Source organism: Pseudorca crassidens, chromosome 9, assembly GCF_039906515.1.
Source record: "Pseudorca crassidens isolate mPseCra1 chromosome 9, mPseCra1.hap1, whole genome shotgun sequence".
In the NCBI taxonomy this organism is placed as follows: Eukaryota; Metazoa; Chordata; class Mammalia; order Artiodactyla; family Delphinidae; genus Pseudorca; species Pseudorca crassidens.
Genome location: NC_090304.1, coordinates 87,401,636 through 87,416,290, shown reverse-complemented (window position 1 = coordinate 87,416,290; position 14,655 = coordinate 87,401,636).

Here is a 14,655-nt window from a genome sequence, read left to right as displayed (position 1 = left end):
GCCACAACAGTGAGGGGCCCATGTACTGCAAAAAAAAAAAAAAAAGAAAAAAAAGAAAAAAGAATTCTCTCATTCAAAATAGAAAGAGACATCAAGAGTTTTCCAGATAAGCAAAAACTAAAGGAGTTCATCCCCACTAAACCAGTCCTGCAAGAAATAGAAAAGGGACTGCTTTAAGCTGAAAAGAAATGACACTAGTTAATAATAAAACATATGAAAGTAAGAACCTCACAGGAATAGATAAATATACAATAAAGGTAGTGGGTCACTTACAAAGCAAGCATGAAGGTTAAAAGACAAAAGTATTAAAATTAAGTAAAATTAAAATAACAGTTAAGGGATGTATAAAATAAAAAGATGTAAAATGTGTCATCAAAAGTATAAAACATAGGGAATGGGAGAAAAAAAATAAAGCTTTGGAATGTCTTCCAATTTAAGTTGCTACCAACTTAAAACAGGCTACTATTTATGTAGAATATTGTATGTGAACCTCATGGTAACCACAGGAAAACATTTATAGTAAATACACAAAAGAAAATGAGAAAGGAATCTAAACATAACACTAAAGAAAACCACCAAAACACAAAGGAAGAGAAAGAGAAGGAATTAACAGAAGGACTGCAAAAACAGCCAGAAAACAATTAACAAAATGAAAACAAATACATACCTATCAATAATTACTTTAAATATAAATGGACTAAATTTGCCAATTAAAAGACATAGAGTGGCTGACTGAATAAAAAATCAAGACTCATTTATATGCTGCCTACAAGAGACTCACTTCAGAAGGAAGGACACACACAAACTGAAAATGAAGTATGGAAAAAGATATTCATGCAGATGGAAATGAAAAGAAAGCTGGAGTAGCTTTACTGACATCAGGCAAGATGGACTCTAAAACAAAGACTGTAATAAAAGACAAAGAGGGTAATTACCTAATGATAAAAAGATTAATCCAGAAAGAAGATAAAACATTTATAATGTATATGCACCCAACAGGGACACACCAAGATATATAAAGCAAATATTAATGGACCTAAAGGGAAAAATTGCAAGCAATGTAATAATAGCAGGGGACTTTACACTTTACACTTATATCAATGGATAGATCATCCAGACAGAAAATAAGTAAAGAAACAGTGGTCTTAAATGGCATAGATCAGATAGACTTAATATATATAAGCAGAACATTCTGTCCAAAAGCAGCAGAATACACATTTTCCTCATTGTTTTAAGTGCAACATTCTCCAGGATAGATGACATGTTAGGTCACAAAACAAGTCTCAGTAAATTCAAGAAAATTAAAACCAGATCAAGCGTCTTCTCCAGCCACAGTGATATGAAACTAGAAATCAATCACAAGATACAAACAAACAAAACCACAAAAGTGTGGAGATTAAACACTGTACTACTGAACAACAAGTAGAGTATCAAAGAAATCAAAGATGAAAATTTTAAAAACCTAGAGACAAGTGAAAACAGAAATACTACATACTGAAACCTATAGAATGTAGAAAAAGTGGTTCTAAGAGGGAAGTTCAGAGCAATTTAGGTCTACCTCAGAAAACGAGGAAGTCCCAAATAGACAATCTAAGTTTACACCTAAAGGAACTAGAAAAAGTAGCACAAACAAAGCCCAAAATTAATAGAAGGAAGGAAATAATAAAGATCAGAGTGAAAATAAATAAAATAGAGATTAAAAGGAAAAAAAATAAAAAGATCAATTAAACTAAGAACTGGTTTTTTTTGAAAATAAACAAAATAAACAAAATATGAAAAACTAACCAAAAAAAAGAGAGAACTCAAATAAATAAAATTAGAAATGAAAGAGAAATTACAACTGATACCAGAGAAATACAAAGGATCATAAGAGACTACTACAAATAATAATACACCAAAAAATTGGGCAACCTAGAAGAAATGGATAAATTCTTAGACACATACAATCTTGCAAGACTGAATCATGAAGAAATAGAAAATCTGAATAGACTGTAAGACTGAATAGACTAGTAAGGAGATTGAAACTGTAATTGAAAATCTCCCAACAAACAAAGCCCAGGACCAGATGGTTTCACTGGTGAATTCTACAAAACATTCAAAGATTTAGTACCTAAAAGGTATTCTCAAACTCTTCCAAAAAATAGAACTTGATCCAGGTATTTCACTTCTGAGTATTTATGTGAAGAGCATGAAAACACTAATTTGAAAAGATATATGCACTTCTATGTTCATTGTAGCATTATTTACAATAGCCAAAATATAGAAGCAACATAAGTGCCCATCAATAGTTGATTGGATAAAGAAGATTCAGTATATATACACAATGAAATATTACTCAGCCATAAAAAAGATGAAATCTTGTCATTTGTGACAACATTGTTGGGCCTTGAGGGTATTATTCTAAGTGGAATAAGTCAGATGGAGAAAGACAAATACCATAGGATTTCACTATATGAGGAATCTAAAAAAAAAAAACGAAACAAATGGACAAATAAAAGAAAAGAAAAACAAACTCATAGATACAAAAATCAGATTAGTGGTTACCAGAGGAGAAGGGAGTTGTTGGGGGTGGTCCAAACAGGGAAAGGGCTCAATTCTGCAAGGATGAGTGGCAACTGGACTTGGTGATCACACTGTAGTGTATACAGATGTCCAATTATAATGTTGTACACTTGAAACTTTTGTATATAAAAAGTCAAAAAATAGAAAGAGAGAGTAGAAAACTTGTTTTCAGGGGCTGGGGGTTGGTAGGGAGAGGTTGATAAAACGGTACAAAGTTTAAGTTATAGAAGAATAAAGTCTGAGGATCTAATGTATTACATGGTGATTATAGTTGATAACTCTGTGCTGTATAATTGAAATTTGCTAAGAGACTAGAGCTTAAATGTTCTTACCACCCCACTCCCCTTCAAAAAAGGAAAATATGTGAGATAATGGGTGTGTTAATTAACTCAATGGGAGTAATCCTTTCACAATATATACCTGTGATGATATCGAATCATCACATTGTATACTTTAAATATCTTAAAATTTAACTGTCAACTATATCCCAAAATAGTTGAAAAAAAAGGATATTCAAGATTCCAAGAGTGGAATAATATAACTTTACAATGTTAAGAAAAAGGGTTTCATTTAACTTACAATGGTTTGCCTTGTTATCATAATGTGGAACCAATCAGATTTTCCCAACAAATTCTAGATTCAGAACCTAAAACTCTGATTTGATCTTGCCTGGTTCTACTGACCTGAAGGCATGTGATTATCACACCAAATAGACTTAGAAATCTCTGGATCCACAATTCAAATCTGCAGGATTTGTCTTTATCAGGAAGTAGACTGTTCTAATTTACTGATCAGAAGAGGTAACTGAGAAACAGAGGTGGAAATATTCTTTATTGCTTTGTAGACCATCATGTGAGTGGGCAAAGGAAGCTTTGACTTTAGTCAGTGCTAGTAATTGTATTTGAATCCCTTGTCCTCTACTCAAGGAGCAGTCTTTTATGTGCCAGAACAGAAAGGGCTGGTTGTCTGATGATACTTAACCACTGGGATTGCTGAGAAGTTATTTGTCAGCTTGCATATCCTCAGAAATCAACTCCAGCTCATATCCATCCTGATCATTTCTCATCAAGAGTGGAGGAGTCTGCCCAGGCAGATTTTTACCATTTATTGATCAGATATTTGCAAGAGGTAGATATCTTCTTGAGGTCGGGGATTTTTCTGATGTCGTATTGCAACGGAATGAGACCAAAGCTGGGAAAAAGTAAAAGTAGTCCGGTGCTCACTGCTCCCTTTTGAATTCTCATGAAGAATATAGTTCACCTCTGAGGTATAATTCCCAACAGCCCCTGGAGGGAGCCAGCCTTATTTCTCAGGGCCATGGATGAGGGGACTAGATGTGGTTTCCTTCTCTAGTGTGTTCAGAGACCAGTCTTTAAAACAGCTTGGCCAGAAGTAAGCTCGTTCTTTGAAGCACTCACAGATACATGGGTAATAACTTGCCCCTGCAAAAAATAGAAATCTATAAATATTTCCATTTAAATAAATATATATTCTATATAATAAATTGTATTTAGGTAGTTCAATTTAATTTAACAGAATTCAAGGTATTCAAAGGCCACTCCTTTCTCTCAAAGGCCTAATGTCTATAAAGATGAGCTCATTACCCACAGAGCCTTTTATTTAAGCATATTCTCAGAGTGGCTCTTAGTAACATCCCTGAACTTGTATTCCAGTGTCTTGTTAATGGGCAGTGTCAGGGATTCTGGCCTTCAAGGAGACTGTTACGGTCTTGGCCATCACCCATTATTGATTCTTCAGTGAGTCAGTTTCAGTTTTGATTTAGGAGTAAGCCATTTCCTGTGATGAGGTGAATGGACTCTTCCTGTATCCCCCAGGTATTAATCATCTGTCAGGAATTAGAGAAGTTATCATCAAATTCTTAGAAAAAAATAGGGTCTAAAAAGAGGAAAATTACAGCCCAACTCGTGGGGAAAAGGGGCCTGTGATAGTGAGAGTCTCCTTGAAACCAAACAAAGCAAAACTCTCATCTCTAGGCTGTCCCACCTGCCGTCTCCATCTGCCCGAAATTCTACTTTCCATTTCTTTCCTGTTTGCTTGGTCTCCCCATCTGTACTCCACCCATACTCCTCAATTTGCTCTGCTTATTTCAGGCCCAATTTTTGCTATTCATCCAATCAATCTGTAAGAAACTCACATTTTCCCCGTCCTCTAGAGAGCTCCTCTCTTTGCTTAAAGGCAATGATTTTAAAATCAGATAGACCTGGTTCAGATCCCAACTTCACCTCTTACTAACCTTATGATATTCTACAAGTTTTTAAACTTCTCTGAGATTCCATTTTTCCATCTGGAAAATAGGGTTAACAACATGTCTCAAAAGAGCTGTTGTAAAGATGAAATGTGATCAAGTAAGTGTTTAAGAGAGTGTGGCAGGTAAGTCCTCAAAAACCTAGTGATTTGAATAATATCCTACCTCTTTTCTCCTGATGTTTCAGTTCATTCATGTTTTTCTACTATTACACTGATGTTGCTTTAAGCATCTTCTCTACTGCTTCAGGAATTACTCTCAGCCCTCATTTGACACTAACACCACACAGGTTTTTATGATACAGCAGAAAGGGCATGGGTTAGGGTCCTATGATCTGGGGTGCTTTCTTGGCTCTGCCATGTACCAGCTAGACTTTGAGTGAGTCATTTAACCTTTTTGAACCCCAATTTCTTACACAAGATAGGGAATATGAAGTGCCTAACTCATTAGATTGTTGATTAAACATGATTAAATGTGTACTCTCAGCCTTCTCTGCTCCCGAGGGCTTTCTTGAAGGCTTTCATGTTAGTGCCAGGCACTAATGTGTCTGAACTTAGCTGTCAATAACAAGAACGACAGAACAGTGATAATAACATAATGGTTAAGAGTTTCTGTGGACTTACTTACTTTGTACTAGACTAGTACTAGTTTATGTGGATTATCTCATTTACCCCTCTCCACAATCCTACAAGTTACATACTATAATTAACCCATTCTATAGATGAGGAATCTGAGCCTTGGAGAAATTCTGTAACCTGCCTATTGCCATGGAGCTAAGAAGAGGTGGTGTTTAGAGGCTCTGATTTGGAACTTGTAGTCAGACTCTGGAGACTGAACCCTTGAATTCTTAAAAATTGGCACTAGATTGCTTGATCATCTTTTAACTTCTTGTTTTACAACTGTTTGCTACTAAATTTTTTCTGAAAAAAATATATATATAGTGGCAAAATATACATGACATAAAGTTTACTATTTTAACCATTTTTTACTGCACAGTTCAGTGGCATTAAGTCCACTCACATTGTTATGCAACCATCTTCACCATCCATCTCAGAACTTTTTCATCAACACAAACTGAAACTCTGTCCACATTTGACAATAACTCCTCACCCCCCTCCTCCTTCCCAGTCTGTAAATATGGTTTCTTCTAAGGTATGTATTTGACCTTTTCAATTCTTGAGGACTCGTCTGAGAACTTCTACTATACAGGCCTTTGCAAATTCTGCACCCTTATGATTATCTTACTCAGCTTGGCCCTGGGGTCTTGTGACCTTCCTACTTTCCATCTGATACTAGCAGGCCCAGGGTCAGAAAGATCTTTGGTGACAGATAGCATCTCCTGTCTGAATCAGACCCTTTGCACATTTTCCCATTTCAGGGCTTGTTCATTTTTCTTTTATCGCCTCCACATCCCCATGACATGGGCACAGAATTCTGAGTCACCAGCTTTACTTGCGTCAAAGAAAGCTACAAAGACAAAAGGAAACTGCTGTAATTATTATCTGCTGTAAACTGTGTGCTGACTTGCTGGGTGAGGGAGAATCTCTATTCTGGGTGGAAAATTTCAGCATCATTCATAGCTCAGTAATGGATAGAGTTGATGAAACAATCTGGTTAGAAGTACTAAAATAATCCATTTGTATATATAGTGAGAATATAGAGGGTCATTGACGGACGTTAGGGTCTCTGTCCCTGTTGTCCTTTCCCAGACATTCCTCTTCAGGTTGTGGATGGCCTGACATTGTTCACCTCGACAAGCCCAGTTTATGAAACAAACACAGATCCAGAGTCAGAACACCACAGTTGTTTAATGCTGCAGTCTACCCAATGTCCTTGTGATAGACACTTAAAGTCACCGTATCTTTAAAATAGAGCTGGTGTCCACAGCAGCTATGGTGTCCTTGTAAATAAGCTTATTTTGCATAATGTCTATATGGATACAGACATGATTATAGAAAATTTTAGTTTTTGCTTTCAGTTTCCATGTTGCTACAGACCATATTTTTTATTCCTCCCTCTTTAATACATATGTCTCTCAAAATTCACTTTTTCTTTTGTTTCCCATCTTTCTGGCATTTATGTCTGCTCTCAGATGATACAAATCTTATGCCTTTTGTATTTAGTTTCACTGAGCAAGGGATTCTTTTGTCTTTCAGTACGTTTTTAAACAATTCTATCATTCCATGAAGGCTTCCTTGAAAAACATAAAAGGAATTGATAATATTTTTTCATTTAATTCTTTTATGATTTACATTTATTGACATAGTACCCAGAATTCTGTCATTTAAAACACTTTTTATTGATTAATAGTATATGGAAAAATGCACATACCAGACTCTACAGCTCACTAAATCTTCTCATTTCAACACACCCATGGAACCAGAGCAGAGATGAAGAAACATAATATTATAGTGACTTCTAGGAGCATAGATTAGTTTTATCTATTTTTGGAACATTATATAAATGGTAATCACACAATTTACACTCCTTTACTTAAAATATTTTTTCCCTACTACTTGAAATTGTGATCCAAATAAGTTTGCAATTGGTTATTACGTTATTTATGTCTTTTGTATGTATTCTCTCCATCTTTTATTTTTCTTTGAATTTATTTTGAAAAGTAGCTGAGATGTTAATCCCATAGAATCTCCTTAAGCCACTGAAAATTATTGCCTGGCTCCTGGATGAGGATATGGAAGCAGGCAGAGGTTAAGTGATTTGACAAAGTGCTCAAGGCAGAGCCGGGGTCTCATGCGGTCTACTCCAGGGCACTTTATACTTCAGACTGGCATTGAAAACTGAAGAGTAATTTCTGAATGTAGTTCAAATATTTTTACTCACTAGAGACTCAAGTATCTAACTCTTGCTTCTGGGTGTCCTCTGTTTGGAAGGCACAGGCCACGTACCTTGTACTTCTTCCCTAGTGCACAACATTATGTGTGAGGGAAGTGGTTTTGTGTGAAAACAGTGTAGAGAGGAAATGCCTACTTTTTATGGCATTTTTATTTCAGAAGGATAGTGTCAATTAAATGCAGTTAAATATGTATTTAATAACCACATACTGTGTGCTCAGCAATGTGAAAATATAAAGAAGGATAAATTAATGTTCCTGCCATTGAGGTGCTCCCAATCTTTTTCATGGAATCTTACATCTGAGAGGAATTACCCACATACATGATCAGTGGAAGAAAGAACTAGTCTCTGAGTCTGAAGACAGGGATGAACGTTTTGCCTGTGTTGTCTTCTGGCTCTGTGACAATGTGCAGGCAGTCTTATGACTGGGTCTTGGTTTCCTTGTCTACAAGGAAGTGGGCCTGTCCCACAGGGTGGTTACAAGTTTCAGATGAAATAATGGTTGTGGAGAGCATTATAGTAATGATATTTTTATGTCATCCCTGCTTGGATATTATAGGAAAGGGAGAACCCATCACTTTAAAATCAGGTGGTTCATTTTTTGAAAAACTGTAATTATTATAACATTTTCCTTTGAATGAACCCAAATCTTTCCTCCTGCAATTTCACCCATTGAATCTGGTCAGTATCTTGCAGTGTAAGTATACATCTCCCTTTCTTCACAGTGGAAGTGTAGATTTTTCTTTCTTATGTTAGTCCTTCAGACATTTGAAGATATCTATCATCATGTTTTTATTTTCCAGGAAAACAATCCCCAGCTCATTCAATAATTTTCTCCATGCCAGGGTTCTAAACAAGTAATTTTTAAGATAAGGTACACATCAGAATCACCTAGAAGTTTAAAAGATGTGTGCATTTTGACAAATCTCACCAGCTGATTTTAAAATTCTTAAGTATATTAATATCTTAATCATCTCTAAAACTTTTTAAATTTGTTAATATCTGTCTTAAAATACAACTCTATAATCCAAATAAATACTGCAGATATATGTGGACTAGCTGAATTAGTTAGAGTTTGCTAACTGTTATAACAAACAAATCAAGAAGTGGTGGTGGTTCAAACACAATGGAAGTTTGTTTCTTGCTTCTGTGAGTTTAAAGTGGACTTTCCTGATTGGCTTGTGGCTCTCTTCCAAACACTGACGAGGGGGCCAGGTTTTTGCCTCCTATAGTTCTGCTGTCTTTAAAACAGAACCACTAGGGTCATTGAGTTCATCTGTATAAAGTAAAAAAAAAAGAGCGTATGGGCATTTTTCTGGACTTAGCCTGAAGCAGTGTGCAACACTCCAGTTATAAAACCACATGGCTACTGCAAAGAAGTGTACCTAGGAATGAGAGAAATTGGGTTTGGGGGACAGCTAGCCAGTCTGTACTGCTATAGTGTATAATGTGTCCTGACTATTTCTTCTGACATCATGAATCCACCTGTCAATGAGATCCGGATTTAAACTGTCTGGATGACAGAAGATACCTTAAACAAAATTAAAAGACAATGGATCCTATGCCATACTGTTAACTCATTGAAATAATAGTCAATAAATGTTTCCAGTTATTTTCAAATGAAATGCCACATCAGATTTCCTCCTATTCTATAATCATTCAATTGATTTTTAAAACCTAACCACAGGACTTTATATCAGGTTAGTTCAGACCCATCCAAATATGGGCTTTTTCAAGGTCTTATCTAATACATTAATAACACATAGCTTTGTAGCAGTCATGCATTCAGTAATAATTTCTCCTTTCTCTTTAGCAGAGATATTATATATAGAGAAAAAGTGCACTCTGTCATATAATCAAATTTGTATTATATAATATTAATTTCTATATACTTATTGTTTGTATATTTTTAAAGCACTCTGCTAAATGCTCCACCTGCATTTAGTTTTAAAATTTTCACAACAATCTCATTAAGTAGATATCATTATCTTCCTTTTAAAGATGAGGAAATTGAGGCTTACAGAGGCTAAATAATTTGTCCAAAGTCACATGATGAGTAACTGTCAGAGTTAGGGTTCCAATGTATGTATGTCTTATCTCAAAGATGAATTTTTTAATTGTTTTGCTATGTCATCCTCTACATAGGCAATACCTTTCATAAAATGCCAAAGTAGGGAGAGAAAAATGTGGTGAATGTAATCAGGGAAGATTTTATTGGAAGTAAGATTCGTTATGACCCTAAATAAAAGGTAGGATTTAGATAGGTGGAAAAGAGGATAAAGGGCAAATGTATACTTACATATTGTATTTTCTCTAAGGAGACCCAGCCATTCTATAAGAAGCAATATTTTGAGCCTTGGCTGACAAGGATGATAAAAATGAATACTGAGCTACAGAAAAGTTAGGTCTTGTATTGAGGCACCGCATGGCCTGAGCCTCTTCAAGACACATGTATTGCCAGTATTTGTCATTCAAAGAATGTATGTTTTCAATGCTCTACCTGAGGAGACTTAAATATCCATGACTGAATAAAAGAACTACTTGTGTGGGAAGACACTAAGAAAATTACACATTAAGATGGCTTCTTGGGCCAACTTGCTCATTTCTGGAGCTATGTCTCCGCCTGGTGGGAGGTAATGGAATAACAGTAAATTCACAAGGGCCACTTGGGTAGAATGATTACATCCAGCTATAAAAATCATTCAACTAATGATAGGAAACCAACTAACCAACCAACAAACAAACCAAACAAAAACAATAAAATATGCAGTTTCCTGAAATTGTCTTTCCTACTGCAGTGAATTACTTAGGACATATTGATTTTTTCCCCGTAGAGAGCTATACTGCTTTCCTGCAGGCATTATTAGGAACATTGATTGGGAAGCATCGATATTATTCTTTTAAAGGGCTGCTGCAATTTTCAAAAATTTTTGCTTTATTTGCTAGTGTAAAGGCTAAACTTCATCTAAAACGTTATTAATATCAATTCAAGGGAAGGGGGTTGAGGTGGGAGGAATAAATCAGAAATAAATTTCAAAACTTTTCCATGGATTCAAATCATTCACATACATGATTAATGTAACTGAAAACTATAACAATATTGATTACAGTTTAATTAATTTTGGTTGTAGTTAGTATATCCTGACCTTTGTCGCTTGTATGGATCATTTCCTTTTAATCCCTGGTAAAAGCATAAATTAACATATAACCTGCCTCTTCGTTTAGAAATAGAGATGAGGATTTGTCTGTCTTAGAATCACCCATGACCTCTTTGGGTATAAAAAGTTGAGTTGGAAATAGCATGCAAAGTTTTTGTCCTATTAGTTATGTATAGTAACCGGAAAACAAACTTAGACTGTTTTAAAAGGGCATCTTACCCTGTATGTAGGAAGGGAGAACTAAGAAGTCGCAAAAGGTTTAAAAATTTAATTGATTTATTGGATAGCTATGGGACAGGAACTAACAATTGGTTAATGTCCTAAGAGTCCTAAACTTTGTTAGGTGCTTTAAATATACAACATGCTTTTGAAAAAAAACAGGTGTTATTTTCCCAATTTACAGAAAGGGGAAAAACAATACCTATGTAACTTGCCTAAGGTCACATACCTATTAAAATGTGGACGTGGTTGGATTGGTTTCAGATTCCTGTCTTTCCCACTGCTTTGTTTATAGCCACATCCTTCATTTTAGTGACAAAGACCTGGTGAGACCAACACTTGCAAGTGGCAAAGCCAGTTAAGGAGGTGATTCAGAGTCAAGTCAATGAAAATGCTTAATAAAAATGAAAATATATGAATACCTTATAACAGTGTGTAATGTTTTCTCTTTGTCATGCCCATCAGTTTTCAAATGCTTTTATAGACATTATTCCATTTGCTCCTCATAGCAATTCAAGAGGAATGCAGAGCTAATAGTGATTTTCTCTTTTTACAGGTCAGGAGACTGAGGCTTGGAGAGATTATTTCTCCCCCAAGACCACTGAACTCCTTTTGATATGTGAGTTCTTTATGCCACAAAGGAGAAGGTAGTTGTCATACCACTTTCCTCTCCAGTTCCCATCCTTCAAACCTCATCATGGGCTTTCAGTGCTAGGCACAAAGCAGGATGACAATGCAAATGGAACCACAGTGGATTTTACCACTGGCATCTTTCTCATCCTCAGATCTAGACCCTCCAAGTTTTAACACAGAAAGACACTATGTGTTAACTCAATACTTGCTGTACACTGAACAACCATTTTGTGAACAATAGTAAGGACATCCAACAAGATACAAATTCTAAGCTAAATATGAAGACAATAATTTCAAACTTCTATGAATTGATTCAGGTGATCAATGACATTTTTGAGCTCTCAATCTATTATAAGATATACATATTTAATAAATATTGGTCAAATTAATTAATTATTGACTCCACAATACTAAATGAAGAGGCATGATGTGATGGGGGATCAAATGTATCACTTGCCAGCTGTGAAACCCTCTTGCAGGTCAATCTTTCCTAATAGTTTTCTCATTTTTAAAAAGGACCTAGTAATGCCTATTTTAAGGTTCTTTAGTAAGGATTAAATAATAGCTCATGCAAATGACTTTATGAAGTACTTTGTACATAGTAGGAACTCAATTACCATGGATATTTATAAAACATATTTTCTGAGTTGCCTAAGAGAATTATATTTTAATGGGGAAAATTTTTTTTAAAACTCCACCAAAAACACTCATGGCAGATATACTTAAACATATCTCTATTGTAGCCATATATGGGAATAATTCAATGGCATATTTTGGTTCTCAAAGAAAATAAGACATTTAATTGTTCCTCCCATAATGGAAAGAAAATTAAGTTAGGAGCTAAAAGGAGTCCTGGCTCTATTATTTAGCATCTCTGTGACATCAAGGAAGCCACTTAGATTTTTTGAAATTCAGTGTCTTCATCAATGAAATGAGGTTATCTACCTTCATTACTTCCTATCTATGTTGTTATGAAGACAAATTGATTTCTGGATGTGAAAGGCTTTTTTTTTTCTGTGTGTATTATTACAGAAATCTATCCCTCCACAGCATTATTTGTTGGGTTCCCATGTGAGGAGATGGGATTTCCTTTGCCAAATTTTGAGCCTCAAATCCAGGAGAACAGCGACTCTGGTAGATACCTTATGTCAAGAGAAAGTGACAGATTATTTTGAATATACTTCTTCCATTGTATGTTCCTTTGGAAGGTTCCTGGTTGTGACATGCATTCCCATCAAATATGCTGACTGAAAGGGATTTTTGCAGGGGAACTGGAAGGGCCTTGATGGTTTGATGTCAGTGCCCCTCTTGGACTGGTGCTGATGCTGAAATCCTCAGAGAGAGCTTGTGCTCCAGGATGCCCAGGGCAATCTTTCAGTCCCAGGAGCGACTGTCTAGATTGAATTAGCTTTGGTTCTTCCATCACTAATTAGAAGGCATAGCAGGCCTGCCTCAGGGCACAAAAGCATTAATTGAGTTCCTGTAATAAGCCTAACGAAGTACCTTCACCATGATTCAGGGTGCCAGTTCTCTGAAAGTTGCCCTGAAATATATATTGGCACACCCAGTCAATTTACAGACACAATAGAAAACAAGAAAAAGTTACATAGATATTTTATTAGAGGATATGCTTACATTTTCTCCAAAGCTAGGTTTGAAAGTGACCTTGAGATAACAAGTAATTTATCCCTTAGATTCCACAGTGGATTTTGACGGAACTGTCCTGGGAGTCAGAACGTATTCTAAATTTCTAAATGCTGGAAGTGCCACAGCCGCTTTGTAACACATCCAACTATCTAACAACCTTCACTATCCTCATTAGTATGAAATACAACTCATTCATAACTGAATATCACCCACTTGCCTAATATTGTCTTGATCCAAGAAACTTCCATGTTAAGTTGAAAATCAAATACGTAGAAATGAAAGAAAATTAATGGGGTAATATAAGATTTTCAATAAGAACTTGTATTTTATATAGTGCTATATATTTTGCAGAGCATTTTCACATCCAGTTTCTCATAAGAGAATCTGCAGCAGAGTCCATGGACCTGGAACAATGGGCTGAGGGGAAAGCATTAAGGAGGAGAAAATAAAGAGAGAGAAAGTACAGATTCACAGCATCTTAACCTTGAAAGGAATTGTAAATTTCATCGTCTGTCCTCTCATCCATATAGACATTCTCTTCTTACGCTTAACTGGTAATCCACCGGCTTCTGCTTAAACATTCCTAATGCAGGGAGGCATCTGGGTTCTGAGGCAGTGCTGCCCGTCATTGAATGGCTCCATCTGCTAGAATCACTTCCTTGTATTTAGCCAAAATCTGCCTCCTGTAACTCCTTCCACTTCTGCATTTGCTTTTGGTCACAAGAAAACACAAGTCTGTTCTTTATTCATAGCAAGTTATTCAAAACTAAAGGACTAGAAATATGTCCCCACTATGAAAATCTTCTCCATGCTAAATAGTCCATTTCTGTCAACAACTATCATAGTTTGATTTTCAGATTCCAAAATCCTCCAGATGTGGACTCTTCTCTGAAAATACACTAGTTCCTTGCTATTCAAAAAGTGCTCTGTGTCTCAGCAGCTTCAGCATCACCTGGGAGCTGGTCATAAATGTAGACTATTAGACCTCAATCCAGATCTACTAACTAAACTATGGTTTATATGAGAATTAAAGTTTGAGAAGCACTGTGCTAGTTTGTTGGACTGTCTGCTAATATACAGCAACCCAAATTACATAAATCCTTCAAGTGTGGTCTGAGGACCACAAAATATTGTGAGATTATTTACTGGGCTCTGTGCATTATATTTGCATTAAATCTTCTGTCATTGCTTTATTTTACTTTTAATTTAATTTTTTTTTTTCAGTAAATGCCTTACACAGTTAACACCTCCTAAGCTTTTGGCCAAGGATAAGACCCAGATCTTTTTCACGTAAACCATTGTTAATCAGGTTTGCTT